Source organism: Thalassophryne amazonica, chromosome 11 (genome assembly GCF_902500255.1).
Source record: "Thalassophryne amazonica chromosome 11, fThaAma1.1, whole genome shotgun sequence".
Classification (NCBI taxonomy): domain Eukaryota; kingdom Metazoa; phylum Chordata; class Actinopteri; order Batrachoidiformes; family Batrachoididae; genus Thalassophryne; species Thalassophryne amazonica.
In genome coordinates, this window is record NC_047113.1 from 9,115,905 (window position 1) to 9,127,995 (window position 12,091).

The 12,091-nt window shown below is 46.2% G+C and overlaps 1 long non-coding RNA gene across 1 annotated transcript; it reads right to left on the bottom strand.

Moving 5' to 3' along the window:
- Positions 1-128: 128 nt before the first annotated feature.
- Positions 129-11,866, bottom strand: LOC117520285. Its single transcript, XR_004563591.1, has 4 exons — positions 11,791-11,866; positions 10,731-10,735; positions 6,860-6,862; positions 129-140 (listed from the first exon to the last, which is right to left on the bottom strand). It is a non-coding gene; the product is annotated as an uncharacterized LOC117520285 (long non-coding RNA).
- Between the last annotated feature and the right edge of the window lie 225 nt (positions 11,867-12,091).

Below are 12,091 nucleotides of genomic sequence, written 5' to 3' on the forward strand. Positions count from 1 at the left end.
CGGTACACATACGTATTTACCATGCCAGGATGCATGAAAAAGTCTCTTACTGTCATGGTGAAATATCGACAGGAAGTCGGCCATTTTGATTTTAAGTTTCGATTTTGAGCAACTTTTTCCCATTTTGCCCATTTCCACTACTTACATTTGAACAAACTCATCCTAGGGATTTCATCCGATCATCTTCAAATTTGGTCAAAATCATCACAACACAATGGTGATCAAAAGTTATCAAAAGATTCTAATTAAGTCAAAAGGCGTGGCTGCTAGGGGTCGTCAAACTTTGGCAAGCTTTTCGGAGCACGCCATTTCACTTCGAACGGCTGTCACGCCCACATACTTCATCGTAGATCCTTCAAACTTGCTGGACATGATGAGGGCTTCGCCCTGAACGTCTACATATCTTAAGTTCCCACCTGCGCCATAGCACACCCCAGTGGTGGCGGGAAAGGTCCTATTTTTACTTTAAGAGGTCCTGATGTCACATACTTAACCCAATCAACTTCATTTCACTTCTAAAACATGCAGAACAAATTGTTGAACATAGGCGATGAACGCCGTGAAGTTACGAGTGTCCGTGTGGCGTTGTGCCGAATATTTACCATTCGCCATGAAATTACGTTCTTCCTTTTGACGGCTTTAATTTTGTCACATCATCATGAAAATTGATACACAGGTCAAGCACGACAACCTCTTACAATTCATAGGGGTGTCGCCCATGGGCGGGGCAAAATGCCTCAATAGCACCCCCTTGAAACTTTCAAAAACACCTCCACATAGGGTTTTTTTTTTGGAGTACGGAGATAAAAATTGGTACACGTGTGACTTGCATAGACGTACAAAAAGTCCTCTTGCACCATGGGTCTACTTCCAAACAGGAAGTCGGCCATTTTGAATTTTCTTCTCATTTTGAAATGATTTCCACATGTTGTATTTGAACAAACTCCTGCTAGGGATTTTGTCTAATGCACTTCAAATTTCTTTGACAGCATCTTAAGATGATACTGACTAAAAGTTATCGAAAGCTTTTCTCTATGTTGAAGGGTGTGGCTGCTATGGTGCCGCCATTTTGACCCTTTGCCATGGAACATCAAGTCATGATAACTCCTTCATGCTTTGCCTGATTGACTTGAAACTTCACATGTATGATGACGGTTGGCCCCTGAACACACCCAGCCCCTCTGTTTGTACACTGAGCGCCCCCTAGTGGATGAACAATCAACATGTCATAACTCCTTGATGCATTGTGTGATTTGTTTAAAATTTTAACTGTGTGATGACTGGTTACCCCTGCATGCACATGCCCACATGTGGTCACAAGGGCACCCACTGGCCTGGGTAGGCGGTCGCGCGGAACGAGGGCCCGTATATGACTGCTTGCAGTCCTATTTATTATTATTAAGGCCCGAGTAGGCAACGTCCTATGAGGACCCTATTGTAATTGCGCTGTTTATTATTATTATTATTTATTATTATTATTGTTATTCTGACTCTTGAAATCGAAATTTCGGCCTCTTCCCATGCTCAAAAACTCACCAAACTTTCCAAAGTTGTCCGGCCAGATCCGAAATTTGATATTTTGGGGGCATCGCACATGGTCGCAGAAAAATTGAGAAATAGCGCCCCCTAGAAAGTTTCAAAAAACCCTCCGCATTGGGCTTTTTTCGTCGTAGCCTCACGAAATTCGGTACACATATTTACCATGCCAGGATGCACGAAAAAGTCTCTTACTGTCATGGTGAAATATCGACAGGAAGTCGGCCATTTTGATTTTAAGTTTCGATTTTGAGCAAATTTTTGCCATTTTTGGCCATTTCCACTACTTACATTTGAACGAACTCGTCCTAGGGATTTTATCTGATCGTCTTCAAATTTGGTCAAAATCATCACAACACAATGGTGATCAAAAGTTATCAAAAGATTCTAATTAAGTCAAAAGGCGTGGCTGCTAGGGGTCGTCAAACTTTGGCGAGCTTTTTCGGAGCACGCCAATTCACTTCGAACGGCTGTCACGCCCACATACATCATCGTAGATCCTTCAAACTTGCTGGACATGATGAGGGCTCTGCCCTGAACGTCTACATATCTTAAGTTCCCACCTGCGCCATAGCGCCCCCGGTGGTGGCGGGAAATGTCCTATTTTTACTTTAAGAGGTCCTGATGTCACATACTTAACCCAATCAACTTCATTCCACTTCTAAAACATGCAGAATAAATTGGTGAACGTAGGCGATGAACGCCGTGAAGGTACGAGTAACGGCGTCCGTGTGGCGGCGTGCTGAATATTGCCCATTCGCCATGAAATTACGTTCTTCATTTTGACGGCTTTAATTTGTCACATCATCATGAAAATTGATACACAGGTCGAGCATGACAACCTCTACAATTTATAGGGCGTTGCCCATGGGCGGGGCAAAATGCCTCAATAGCGCCCCCTTGAAACTTTCAAAAACCCCTCCACATAGGGGTTTTTTTGGAGTAGGGAGATGAAAATTGGTACACGTGTGACTTTCATAGACGTACAAAAAAGTCTCTTGCACCATGAGTCTACTCCAAACAGGAAGTCAGCCATTTTGAATTTTCTTCTCATTTTGGCGTGATTTCCACGTTGTATTTGATCAAACTCCTCACAGGGATTTTGTCCAATGCACTTCAAATTTCTTTGACAGCATCCAAAGATGATACTGAACAAAAGTTATCGAAAGCTTTTCTCTATGTTGAAGGGTGTGGCCGCTATGGTGCCGCCCTTTTGACCCTTTGCCATGGAACATCAAGTCATGATAACTCCTTCATGCTTTGCCTGATTGACTTGAAACTTCACATGTATGATGACGGTTGGCCCCTGAACACACCCAGCCCCTCTGTTTGTACACTGAGCACCCCCTAGTGGATGAACAATCAACATGTCATAACTCCTTGATGCACTGTGTGATTTGTTTAAAATTTTAACTGTGTGATGAGTGGTTGCCCCTGCATGCACATGCCCACATGTGGTCACAAGGGCACCCACTAGCCTGGGTAGGCGGTTGCACGGAACGAGGGCCCGTATATGACTGCTTGCAGTCCTAGTTTCATTTGTTTTTCATTTATATAGCGCCAAATCACAACAGAGTTGCCTCAAAGCGCTTCACACAGGTAAGGTCTAACCTTACCAACCCCCAGAGCAACAGTGGTAAGGAAAAACTCCCTCTGAGGAAGAAACCTCAAGCAGACCAGACTCAAAGGGGTGACCCTCTGCTTGGGCCATGCTACAAACATAAATTACAGAACAATTCACAGAACAATTCACGGACAAATATACAAGAAATGCTATTGGCGCACAGTACAGGAGGATCTCCAACACGAATACAACTCCCATCTCTGGATGGAGCTGCACCTTAAAACAGAGATGAAAAAAAACAGAATCAGGCATCAGAAGACAAAAAAATACTGTCTAATTGCCAGCATTAAACAACAAGAAAAACAGAGAAATACTAAGGTGATCGCCGGCCACTAGCCCGAAATTCACTAAAAGACCCAGAATTATGTAAAGTTAAGACCGCAGCCCGCTCCAATTACTAATGAATGAATTAAAAGAGTAAAAAGCGTTTTAAAAACAAAACTGTACCAGTATGCTAGCCATATGAAAGGTAAAATAAGTGCGTCTTAAGTCTGGACTTGAAAATCTCCACAGAATCTGACTGTTTTATTGACGCAGGAGATCATTCCACAGAACAGGGGCACGATAAGAGAAGCTTTTGTGACCTGCAGACTTCTTATTCACCTTAGGGACACAAAGTAGTCACCCTGAGAATGTAAAGCCCAGGCCGGTACGTAAGGTTTAATTAGGTCAGCTAGGTAGGGAGGTGCCAGTCCATGAATAATTTTATAGGTTAGTAGCAGAACCTTAAAATCTGATATCACTGGGACAGGAAGCCAGTGAAGGGATGCTTTACCTGTAAACACACATTGCAACAGCAGCGGCCAAACCTCCCTCGGCCACGCGCTCAAACAAAACAAAATATTTATCCACGTCTCTCTCATAAACAGTGGAATAAATCAAATACACTTGTTAATGTCAAAGTCTGCTTCACCAGGATTAACAGTCCGCACGTCAGACACATGCACCGCCTCCCGTCTCTGCGCCTCTTCCATATCCAACTTATGTTGTTCTAACTGAATCTCTTTCTCCCTAAGATTAGACTGAATTTCCTGCTCTTCGAGATTGAGGTCCAGACATCTCATTCCAACTGCAACCTCCAATTTACGCAAATCAGCTTCAGCTGTCCCAGCTGCCACCTGGGTTACCACTGACGCAGCAGGAAAAAAAACAACCTTTGTAACCAGTGCGTCATCAATTTGTTGTTTGATAACTTCTTCCTTATCCCGTTCTACAAATGGAATGTCAAAATGAGCCACAATTGGCAGCAATTATCTTTGACGAAAACATTAGGCTTCACCCTTGTGGGATTAGCCACAAAACTCTCCACCTGCGCGTCCATTACGCGCACACACCATGCCACATAACCAAACAATTCACACACCAACCGAGTCAACAATGGTTTGGCGGCGGGATGATTAAGCACACAACCAGCGAGAAAACATTTCTCCTGGACTGCTCCCAAGAACACTGTAACACAGTGAACTCCAAACTGCATCCCCCCTATAAAAAAAACAGGCCACGCATAAAGCAGCGAAGCCTCTTACCTTACCAGGATACACAGCCACAAAACAGAGCTCAATACTCGTACACCAACAACAGCATTTCACTCACCTATATTTCCTCGGTTGTGTCCGTCAAAACACACCATGCCACCCAAAAAAAAGTACACCAAACACACTTCCATGCATCCTCACTACAGCCTACTGCGAGTATCCACGCCCCACACCGACGCACCTGCTCTCCTCAAAAGTAGGTCACAGCCAAACAAGCACAAACTGCAAAAACAAGATGCGCAAAAACCCCAAAGCGCCACAACACGAGTCTAGGAAAACAAAACAACAAAAAATTGTTCGGACGAGCCCCCATTTGTTATGGCCTGGCTCAAAAGCTGCAACAAAAAGTGAGGCACACACAGAAGCACGGATCTTTTTAACCCTTTGTAGGGCATTTATTATAAAAAGTAAAAGAAAAGAAAAGGAAAGGAAGGTGTAGCGGAATAAACTGAAGAACCAAGCCAGGGCCAAGCGCACGCGGCCGCTCCCCACGCAGCAATCCAGAGGAGGAAGAGGAGGAGCACCAAAAAGTCGGGAACTCCCTTCTTCTGTAGCCCCACGGCAGTAAACAGGACCAGCGCCTCCCGGTGGCCGAGACCTCAGGACACACAACACACACACTAAGACAGCAGCACAACAAACACATTAGGATGGCCGCAAAGGACCGTCACCCCCCCCCCCCCACACACACACAAACAAAACACAGGTCCCACCAGGACTGGGATACACCGCAAATCCTGATTGCTGGTGCTGCTCTGAATTTTGCCAATTCTGTTTGCGAAGAAGGTCTGATATCCATAGCTCTCCCTCTGTGTTGTGCCTAAAACAGTCTGGCTATCACCTAGATGGTACCACTTCTTCACCCGAATCCTGCAGTGTCTGTGGAAAGTAATTCTTCAGTCTGGCGGTATGACAGCTCCACAGACCTCAGCTTTCACAGAATCATCCTTATGGTCTAATGGAGTGAAATTAGCTTTCGACCTCAACGAGTCCGCACAACAATTCCTTGGCAAAATTCCCATCTCAGGTAAAGGACAGGCTCCATATGAGCGTTCACGCTCCATCTGAAACTATGATGCCAGCAGTGTTCAGTGTCCTGTCTCCGGAGGCATTAATGCTCTAGGGAACGTAAGGCTTGTCCAGCTCAGCATAGCTCTCCAGCAGATTAATGACATCCTCCCGAAGTCCATCCGACAATGCTGTGTCCATGTGACATCTGCTCCATTTCCTCGAGCCTTTGCCTCCTGGAAGGCTTCCTCACAAGAATTGCCCCTTTTTGCTTGATTGGGATTTACAAACCCAGGGGGGTCATGCAATCCAGCCACCTGACTCAGCAGCTCCCGTTGGGTCAGAGGATTTGGTGTCTGCTGTTTCACATCCTCCTTCAACAAATGCTCCCCTAGTCTCATCTTCTGGCATTTTTTTGAGAAGTTTACCGAGACCATGAAGTGGAGCTCATCTTTGACTGGCGTATAGCCCATCCCAAGCGCCTTATGATCCTCGTCCGAGAACTGATTGGGGAGAATGAAACTGAGGTGCCAGCAATCTTTTGGTCATTGGGGTCCCTCCCACTTTGACTGAAGAAGACCCACGGCTTCAGCTTAAATCCACCTGCTTTTAGGATTCGTCCAACATTTGCCATTATGTGTTTTAATTGATCCCGGTCATCGCACGAGGTAAGTATGTCATCCACGTACGTATCCTCCTCCAACACTTGCCGCACTTCTGTAAAATGAGAGAACCCTGGCAGGTTTGCAGTCTCTCGCATAGCGACTTGAGCGATGCAACTGGCAGGTTTATCGCCTATGTTGACTCTGGTTATTGCATATTCAGCAATTTCCTCCTCTTCAGAGTCTCTCCATACAACGTGGTGGAGATGCAAGCCAGACTGAGTTATATATTTTTATATGGCACCAATGGCAGCAAAACTCCTTGCCGAAATCTCAGGAGGACGGCGTGTATGTTGTTCAGCACATCAGGTCCTTTGATGAGTAGGTCATTCAAACTTTGCCCTTTACACTTCTGACTACTGTTCCAGGTGAGCCGTACTGGTTGTAGTGATGGAATGAGGGTTTGGGGCAATAAGGTGGCTGATGTACCAAACCGGACCAGTCCAACTCTCCAGTATGTTCTGTGACAACTTGACAGCAGCTCCCCGCTCAACCATCTCATGCACTTGAGCCATATAGGCTGACTTCCATTCTGGGTCCTTGGACAACTGCCGCTCTGTTCTCAAAAATGTCACCTCCACTACTCTGCGGTTGATGGTGGGCAAGGATACAGGATGCTCAACCCAAGGATATCTGGTATGCCAGTGAGGCTTGTTGCAGTGATGGTCTCCAAGGGTATAAGTCAACCCCTTCCTCACTTGCTCAAGCTCCCGCTCCTCCAAGAGGGTGATCTCTTTCCGTCCTGCCTGGCACTTTCCACAGCGGCAACCCCCACACTTCGGCTTGCAGGTGGCACCAATCTTGTCCCATTTTCACAATTCCAAGAAATTGTGGCTAGCGGTTGACCTGGTCGCCAGGGTGACCTGAGGTCCCTGGCCTGAGCCCTTGTAGGTATGCTCCTGATACATCACAGCAGCTGCTCGCATGGAGTGTGCAAAGTGCATTCTTGAAGTATGAGCAGTTATGCTGGCTTTGTCAAAGAGATCTGGGTGGCCCATCCGACAAAACAAGATCTCCAATTGAGCCCACTTTTTGAGGCTCAAGCTGGCCCTCTTGTGACTGATGAGTAACTTATCTTTCTGGGCCTCACCAGTTCTCCAAGAGGGATGTCTGGCAAGATCTCTTATAATTTATTAAGGGACACATGGTGGTAGATTTCTGCAATACTGTCCAGCCCATAACACATAAGTTGGTGGGACTTCAGGGTACCTTTTGGGGTACTGACCCTGATCTTCAAAAGGTATCACTTTGTCTCCACAGAAACCTGCATGCCTCCTACTCCATGAATCACCAAAGTCATGTCCTCACTCTTTAGATTTAACTCCCCAGCCACCTCATGGGTTATATAATTTGTATCGGAAGCCAGGTCTATCAGCATTCCTGTTCTTTGGCCAGCATTTGCCGTAACATCAAGGATCATCATCAGAACAGGAAACTCCTGCAGGGTCTGATCTCTTTGCAAGCCCTCATTCACCGCTGAGCTTCAGGGTTCTTACTGTCACATTACAAAAGACCTTTCGGCATTGCTGGGCCAGCTCTGGGGGCAGTTTTGTCATAAAATCTTCCTGGTTTTCAGTGCACTTTTTGCCACTTTGTCCAACTCTCTCTGCCTTTGACCACCTTTTTTGGGTAAAGTCTTCCTCCCAGGAGTGGGACACAGAAGGTAGTGATGCTCAGCAGCGACTCCTGTTTTGCAGCTCTCATTTTTGCAGAGGAAGGTGGTCTTGCACTCTCCATCATCATAGACCTCAAGGCAATTCTTGCAGGCCCCAAACTTTCGGATAGCTTCCTTTTCTTCCTTCAGATTGAGAGCTTTAAACTTTTTGCACCGATACAGTCTCCGCTTATGACTGCTTTCCCCACAGATAATGCAAGCTTCTGGGAAATTGGCAGACCTGGTTGCTCTGGTTCTAGCTTGCTTTAGCTGACTCTTTGGCTCCTACTAGAGGGTTCATCCTCCCTCAATTGCTCCAATTCCTCATAAATTGCCTCTTGACTTTTAAGAAATGAAAGCAACATGTCCAAAGCGGTCTTCTGGGCTCCCACACCCCTTCTTTCTGCTACAAACATGAGCCACTCCTTCTTAAGGACTTCCGGCAACTTGCTCTCCAAGGATTTTGTCATCAGCGGATTTTTCAAAGCTCCTATGTCACCCATTTCACTTAGATCATTTAGCGCCTTCTCAACCACCTGTATAAGATCTACAATTTCTTTACTTGGTGGCCTCTTACCAGGGGCAGCGCCTGAAGCTCCTCACCTATCTCCAAACCTATAGCAGATTTATTCCCAAAATGATTTTCAAGTGTGCGGAAAATCTCATTTGCCATCCCACAAGTCGACAGCCGCAGATCTCGTGCCACATTCTCATCTAGACTGTCCAACAATTGGAACTTGCGGACCTCATTGGAACCCGTAGGCTCTCCTTGCCTCTGGAGCTTTACTCCCAGCGCAGTGGAGGATACTCTCTCACACTCTTCCTCTGCCAGTTCAAGGCAGGTGGAGAGCTCTAGGTGCCCAAAGTAATCCCATATAGTCTTCTGGATAATATCTTGCACCTCCTCCAGCCTCCCCTCATATTCTCTTGCCATGCTTTTAATATCCTCATACATTTCCTCTTTTGCGGAGGAGTTGGCCTCTCCACCCCAAGCCTCTGAAACTTCTAGGTCATCATTTGCATCAATGACTTTATCAGCCTCCACCGCAATCCTGCCGAAGGCCTCCTTTAACTCATCAACTGACATGCTCTTGCATGTTCTGAATATTGCATTAGCCAGCTGAGTGAACTGCCTTTTAGCGGTATTGTTGCTGGTTTTCAGCTACTGCAGGCTCTTTGAGTCTGCCATTTTGAAGTGCTGAGCTTTGGAGCTGGAGCATTGGGTGCTGGGCTTTGGAACTTGAGTGTTGGGCACTGGGCTTTGGAGCTTGGGCGCTGGGCTTTGGAGCTTGGGCGTTGGGCGCTGGGCTTTGGGGTCTGAGCATTGGGCGCTGGGCTTTGGAGCTTGAGCGTTGGGCACTGAACTTTGGAGCTTGAGCGCTGGGCTTTGGAGCTTGAGCGTTGGGTGCTGGGCTTTAAGGCCTGAGCGTTGGGCGCTGGTCTTTGGAGCTTGAGCACTGAGCACTGGGCTTTGGAGGTTCAGCACTGGGCGCTGAACTTTGAGCTTGAGCGCTGGACTTTGAGCTGTGGAGCAATTCGCTTTTAAGCCTTGAAGCAGACCTTTGGGGCACCCGGGCTTTGAGCTTTGGAGCGCTCGGCTATTTGGGCTTCCACAGCCAGTTTTTGACTGTCAAGTGTACATTGACTGCACGGTGCCCCACACTTGAAAAGAGGTGTACCCACAGTTGAAGATTTGCATGGATTTACTCAGGCTGAAGCATTAACTTTCTTTTCCTTTGTTTTCTTTATTAGGAGTTTGCTTATTTTGCTTCATTTCCCAAAAACCCAGGTAAAAACCTTAAACACACATACACGTACACCTTATTTACAGTGAAAATTATGACCCCACAATAAATTCTATCAAAATGGTAATTCATTTCTATGCATAATTTAAAATCTCACTATGCACTATGCACTATGCCCAATAACCAAGATTATTTACCCTTTAACGTTTACTTTATTTAATCAAATAAATGCATCCAAAGCAAACAATAAAGGCACTTCTCGAACCACTAAAAATGCACGCAGTCACCAAACATTAATATACTTTTACACATGACAAACGCCAAACAGTTCACATGCCTATCGATGACGCCACATCGCATATTTTAAAGTCCAGGCATCTCAGCCGGTTATCCCATTGGCTGTTTAATGCGCTCATCTAAACCACAGGCACGTAGACTGGTAGTAAAGTCTTAGCGCCATTCTACCCACAGCCCACACGTGACAACTCACCAGCATTAAGTAAATAAGTAAAATTTCTTACTGGCTTGTCTCTCTCAAACTGTTTTGTGAGGACTTACCCCCGCAGTCACTTTGGAGCACGGCTCCTACATGCTCTATACTGGTGCAACTGTGAGCCGGCTGCTAATATGCAGTCATTGTCCGTCAGTGTGGGCGGCTTTGCTTGAGCTGCTTCCTCCGTGACCCGACCTCAGACTCATCCATCACCTAGGCCGAAGTCACCGAGGTGGTCAGGAAAGCTCCTCGGTGGCAAAGCTCCTGGCGTGGATGAAAGACATGGTTGGATGCTGGGGGCAGCGCTACTGGAAAGATCATTTAGCCACAATGCTTGTGGAGGACAAGCATGAAAAGTGGATTTAAACATGCCACTAGATGGCACTAACTACCACCGGCATAAGTGACTGACAGGCATCACTGTAACTTGAATGAATCATATATACAGTCACCTTTGGTACGAAAAAACCTACTTGGCCTATGTAACACCTGATTTTTTTTTTTTTTAATGTTAGTACAAAGTAAATGCTTTCTTCATCATACAGGAGAAATAAGCCTTTATTTTTTTGGGCGTGTCATTTGGGGAGATAATTGCACAAAATCCCCCTGTGGTCATAAAGGGTTAAAGCGAGGGGAAAACTTCATCTTTAAAATACTCCCGGCATGTGATAATAGGAAATCAAACTGTTGCCATGATTGATCTGGGTAAACAACAACAAAAAGCTTGATCATACTTGAGCACATCATCATGAAATCCTGTCAGATGTCAGAAGTAAAGCAGTTATTACGTAGTACTTGGCTGGGAGACGACTGGAACACCAGGAGCTGTGCGTGTGTTTCTCCATGTGGAAACTGAAGGGCGTCTGGCTTAATATGTTCTAATCTAACAAGTTACACTTAAAGACATAAAGCAACCCTGCATCTCCTTGTCTCCTTTATATATGCACAGCACACCAACAGTAATTTGATGAGGACGGGCTGCTGCTTCCTAAAATAGCTTTCTGTCTGACCTCCTCGGTTAGGCTCCTGCTCCTGCGGCCCCCGGCATGCCAGGGAGTGGCTGGGAGAGCCGTGCTGCTGTCCTTCTGGCTAGAGGAGTACAGAGTGGACGCTGGTGAGAAGCTGAGGAGTCACTGGGCTGAAGGCTGAGGAGACGGGTACAGTGAGGAGTTATGAGGGGGGAGCTGCAGCCTTGTCTGGGGGGATATTTGGGCAGTTGGGACCCCTGTGTTTCTCTTGGCTTTTGGTACAGATTACTGGTTGGTGGCCAGTGACAACTGTGGACCGTTTACATGGTCAATACATCCAACCATGGCTGATGAGAAAGGTGTCAATGGCACAGAGGTAGGATGGCTCAATTGTCATATCTGTAAATAAGCATGTGATAATATGCATAAAGGAGAAGCTGCTTGGTGGTAAATTGGGTCTGTGACCTCGAACGGAATCTAACGTACAAAAGCCTAAATCGAATCCGTTAACCACTCAGTCTGAGGGACGTTTGAAAAGTTTGCAATCAGGATCGTGAAGACGGACAGCACGGTTGCTTAGTGGTTAGAGCACTGTTTCCTCACGGCAAGAGGGTCATGGGATCGATTCCCACCTGTGGCCTTTCTGTGTGGAGTTTGCATGTTCTCCCATGTTTGTGTGGGTTCTCTCAAGGTGCATCCTCCCACATCCAAAGACATACAGGTTAAGTGAACTGGAAACTTTATAATTGTCCGTAGGTGTGCGTGCAGGGGTGAATGTGTTTGTTTGTCTATGTGTGACCCTGTGACAAACTGGCGTCCCGTCAGGGTGTACCCATCCTCACACTCTATGACTGCTGGGATAGGCT